Here is a 5,353-nt window from a genome sequence, read left to right on the forward strand (position 1 = left end):
TTCTGTGAGATACGAGAACCAAAACCTTTTTTTCAGTATTTCATTGTCCAGCTGCATCTGCCTGGAAAATTCAATTGTGGGCATGCCTTTGCCCTTCTATGAAACGTACATAATGTATCTCTATGATTGTTGATTTGTTCCCTCTGTACCCCTTTTTGAGACTGTGCAGACAGGACTCCACTCTGAGTGCATCTGAATTAAACAATTATTGGTATTTTCCCCACATTTCTTCCGACTCTTCATTTGGTATGGAAGGCTGAGAGTTGGTCCAAGGTTACCCGGGTGGCCCTAAGTCGGTCACTTCCTTCAGCAGCCCCCGTGGTGAGGGTTAACCCCCCTAAGCTCCAGGTGGCCGCCTCGGCACAGTACTCTGCTGGAGAGCTCCTAATTGAGTCCAGAGGGGCCCCTCCATGTGCCTTGCAGGGATGGCCCCCTCACTTTTTGATATGCCAGTGGGCTGTTCCCGGCTAATAATCGATACCCCTCTGAACTCCCCGCATTATACACATGCACACGTATCTGCGTAGCGAGAGGATGGCAGTGTATTTTGTTGTTTTCGGCTGCGATGTGGCTGGCAGTGGAGTGTTAAAGGCTTAGCGTGCCGGAAGCATGTTGGTGGAAAGAGAGTGGCGCAGGAACTGGAAGATGAGCTGGCATAAACACATGGGCAGTGCATAGCGGGCACGAATCCAGCTCACACCAACCGGTGCATCAAACTTTCCCATCTTGCCCCTTTATCAGCCAAAGCCTGCATGTGCTCGCTCCCTAGTAAAACCCTACACATTTAGCTGAACACTAAACTCAGCTGGATAAGTAAAAGAACAAACAACCGCTCAGCAAGCAAGTATCATGGGAGTGAAGAGGATGTGGCAAAATGGCCAAAGCTGCTGATTGGCGAGCTGGGGATCCCAATTCGAGTCTCGACAGCGCAACAACCTGTGATTCTGGGCAAACCATTTAATTTATCCTGGTGAGACATTGTTATAAATCTGCAGCAAGACGAAAAAGCATTGAGAGGTAATACTTTATGAAAAAATAGTTTCACCTGCCCAAATGTTAACAGTATTTCGGCGATGGTAAAATGATAGGAGAAGCAGGTGAGGAACAAGCATTGGTAAATGCAGGAAAATATGCGACAGCCAAAAGAAATGGAGTAAAAGAAAGTGGCAAGGACACTAATGAAAAGCCATGAAAGCGAGGTGGCGGATGTGAGTCTCTTTTAAGATTTATATTAAAAACAATAGATTTTGCAAGCCCTGTGCAGGCGAAACCTTAAAAGGGGTGAATATGACTTTCGACAAATATGACTACCTACCTTGTTCTTGTATGTTCTACTGATGAGAAAAATCAGTCCTGAAGGTCAGTGGAAACCATTGAACAACATCCAGCCTTAGTTACCAAAGGAACTACCAAACGAAAAAAAAGGTTTTGGAGAACTGAGACAGAATTCTGAAAAGCCTTTTTGTACTTAAAACAAGACAACGATAAACCTGACAATAAAACTAACTTATCAGACTGTTTATACCTCAAGGTACATTCTAAAACCTCACAGATAAATTCTGGCTGATTGGACTTGTGATTCACAGATTACTCATTTTTCTTTTTCTCAATAAACCCATTAAGACTCCGGCTGACGTCTAAGATTAGAATTTTACACTGGCATTTAAAGAAAAGGCTGACTGCTACAAGAGATTATGGCTTCCTTGGTCACCGGAGGCATCGCCCTGATTATCAGCTAATGCCTCAAATGGGCTTCCTGCCTGGACAGTGGGGCCTCTTTTTGGCAACTGACAGCTCATCTGCAACCTGACGTGCCACCATCTCGGATCTCTGACAAAACAATGGATTCAAAACTTCCACCCCTGCAGCCATTTCAGCAGAGTGGTCAAAAACTGAATGGGCATGGAAGGCTGGACTTCAGGACTTCTGCAGACCTCGGTGGTCTGTGCTGGGCAGAGTGAGAAGCTGGTCTTTATTTCAAGGACGTCAGGATCCGGTGCTGCCTTTACACAGAATCCAAATCTATAAACACACAATTTTCTCTCAAGTGCCAGGAAGCCCTTCAGTCCAGAGTATGTGCTTCATCAAAAGTGTCCGTACGCGCATTACAGAGGGTTTAGTTACTCCCACAATGAAATAAGGTAATGCAATCCTTTAACAAGCATCTGTGAGATATAGTTGTTAGAAAAACAATAAAAGGTCCCGAAGGACAACCAATTCTCCTGTGTGTGTTTCAAGGCGTAGACAGGAAATCCCAGAGCTCCCGAGTTTCCAGGTCCATAGTCTGTGCCTCATCCAGTCCAGGACTATTCTCTGCACTCTGAGATTTGTAGTCTCTCTATTCTAATGGGATAAACGGGACTACCAGGGCCGGCCCTAGGCATGTGCAAAGTGTGCACCTGCACAGGGCTGCCAAACCCCAGGGGCCGCCACGAGCCAGGACTGCCAAGTATCACGCATCTTAATTTCGTCCCTCTGCTGTACCAGCCCCCCTAATTTCCTGCCAATTGACAGCTCCTGGGCCCCAGGAGCTGCTGCCGATCTGTGGAAGTTTGATTGTCCTCCCAGTGACCTCGACTCTTAAGGGCAGCCACGGCAGCAGGATGGTGTAGCACAGAGTTGTGACACTCTCAGCTTTGCTTTCCTCGAAGTGCAGGGGCCTCCTTTTCCGAAAGTTTTAAGCTGGTTCGAGTTCTAAGGTAGGAAACATGTTTTTCTTTAATAATAGAGTATTGCTTGTTGAAGCTGTTGTCTTGAAGTTGTGGTGCAGGGTCCCGTAAGTGTTCAGTTAGTTTGGTTTCACTTTTATTGCAGTCAGTGGAGAGGCTCGATCTTTCTTTCTATTTGTAAGTGGTTGCAGCCATTGCTGGAACCGATTACTTTAGTTTTACAGGTGATGTGTTTTCACAAATAATAAAAAAACACCTTCTGCTGAATCCCCGTCAGCTGTTATTAATTTTATCCCTGCGTAGTACTGAATGCAGCCTATTCGGAGAAATGACCCGGGAATTTCAGGGCCATGGGTCCCGCCAGGAGAGTATCACTGGGCGGCCCCTCACTGAACTTTAGGACAGCGGCAGCCCAATCACTGTGTGGGGGCCATGGGCCGGGCGGCAATTAGTCCTGGAATCACAGCCTCACCTGAGCTCAGCCTGCCGCAGCCTGCAGTGCTGCAGCCAGCCCTAGCAGGCCGGAGTGGGGTGCTGCCTAGAAGTGCCACCCATCTGCAGCCTCCGAACACACAAACCTTAGGACTCATCTGCGACCAGGCAGTGGCCCAAGTAGGTATCATGTCGATATTTCTGGTCCAGGTGCTCCATTTCCCTTATGCTCAATTATTGCCCACTATGATGCCCATTAACTGTTTATTGCCCTCGCTGGTGGTGCCATATTATTGTCGTGTCTGGTTACCCTCACAGACGCCTTGCCATTGTTCTCTTTTAGGCCTTATTAGCCCCTGTGATGACATTATAGCCCCTCTGATTCGCTCCTCTGCCCTCTCGATGCGCTATTACTACCCAATCTGAAGCACCACTTTTATTCTCTCAGGCGCCCGTTATTGTTTTATGTACTTGGCTGTTATTCCTGCCGCTGATGCTCTGTTATTGACACCTGAGGCCCTATCATTGTCTTTACTGATGCCATGTTACGCCCCCTGATACCCTCTTAATGCCCCCTCTGAGGCAGTATTATTGCCCTGTTCGAAGTAGTATGATTTCCTTATGTATTGCCCTGTTATTTACCCTTTCCATGGTCTATTATTGTCCAGCCATCCAGAGATGACCTCTGTCTGCCTTCTACTCTCGGCACAGCACTTCCCAGAAAAGAAGCCTTCTACTGCCTGCATAGAGTCCCCCCCCCTCAGAGATGACCCCTTGCCATCTACGCCTTGCATGGCATGGTGTGCCCAATGGGGGTGATGCTCTGAAGACTATCAAATTTTGTGCACTTGATCCTCTTCAGATTAATGCAGTGGGCGTGTGTGGACAAATCTACCTGGCTGGGTGGGAATATAATGATGCTCTCCAGTTGACAAAAAGTGCACCTTGGCAGATCTTTCGAGTGAGTGTTGCCGGGAACTGCGTGGTAATGGCATTTTGTTTGCTTTGATACTTGCACAAGTGCCACCATTGCCTTTGCCTACGAACGTAACGTTTGTTCTTGTGCTCGAGTATCTACCATATATTGCTGTATTATACCTCCTCTAATTATACTTTGTTTTCTCTCGAGCAGGCTTCACTTTAAAATAGTTTATTGCAGGGGATTAGACTGTAGACACCTAGATCTTTGTTTACCCAACAAATTCCAAAGCATTGTAGCTGTTAGATAACTTTGGTGGTGAATACACTTGCTGGCGACTGGTGAGATCTGTGTGCAGATTAGTTACAGTCCGGCCTCAGTCACTCATACAAAGTATAAAGAGACAGAGTTAATGTGAGGTCCCAGCTGCAAAGTGAAGCATGCACCATGCAGGTCACAGATGCGCCCTGTCCCTCATGTTGTGTGTCACAATGCCCTCCTCCTCCTAAATTGTATCATTCTGAGACGAATTCGGAAGGGTAGGAGCAGCCCCAGGTACTGGTCAATCATCTAACGACTTTTCTGGACGTATTATTAAAACACCTTCCTGAGCTCCGCCCCGTCCGGACCCCCTCTTCCGGGGCCCCCACCTACGCTCCCTGCACAGGGCCACCATGAGCCTAGAGCCGGCCCTGGGACTACCAATCCCACAATGCACAGTACAAACAGGAACGAGGTGAGTAAAGCATGGAAACGGGAACTGGGGAGCCCTGGAAATCCTTCCTCTTGTGTCAAGGTGGTGAGTGATGATAAACTGAACAGGCCTCTTCGTCCTCGGGCCTGAAACAAAGGGAGGAAACGTCGATGAAAGTGAGGCCTCCAGGGATGTAGTTTCTGTATATGTCTCAATATCTAGAGGGAAAAATGTTATTAATTATGGACTTTCCCGGAAAGACCTAAATCTGAGAATCTTTCGTTTGCTCTGAGTAGGCGTCAACCAGGCCTTGGGAGGCCGAAGAATCGGCTTCGTGGTTTTTATATATTTTTTTTAATGGGTCGCTTCAAACCAGTTGAACTTAAACTGGATCTGACTGAGATATAAAATTGGCCCGAGCAGTAAAATAAAAATGCCCCATTTGCGCATTAAGTAGCTAAAAAAATTTACCATATTATTTGCAAACTTGGGCAGTTTTCAGAGTATAAAAAAGACGCGCTGTGTTAGCGTTTTGCAATGTAGGGCAGACTGCATGGATTTGATGTCGCTGCAGAGAATGCGTGTTTTAAAATTGGAGCCACTAGATCATTCTATAGGGCGGCCCATAACCGCCCTTTA

Source organism: Lissotriton helveticus, chromosome 12 (assembly GCF_964261635.1).
Source record: "Lissotriton helveticus chromosome 12, aLisHel1.1, whole genome shotgun sequence".
Taxonomy (NCBI): Eukaryota; Metazoa; Chordata; class Amphibia; order Caudata; family Salamandridae; genus Lissotriton; species Lissotriton helveticus.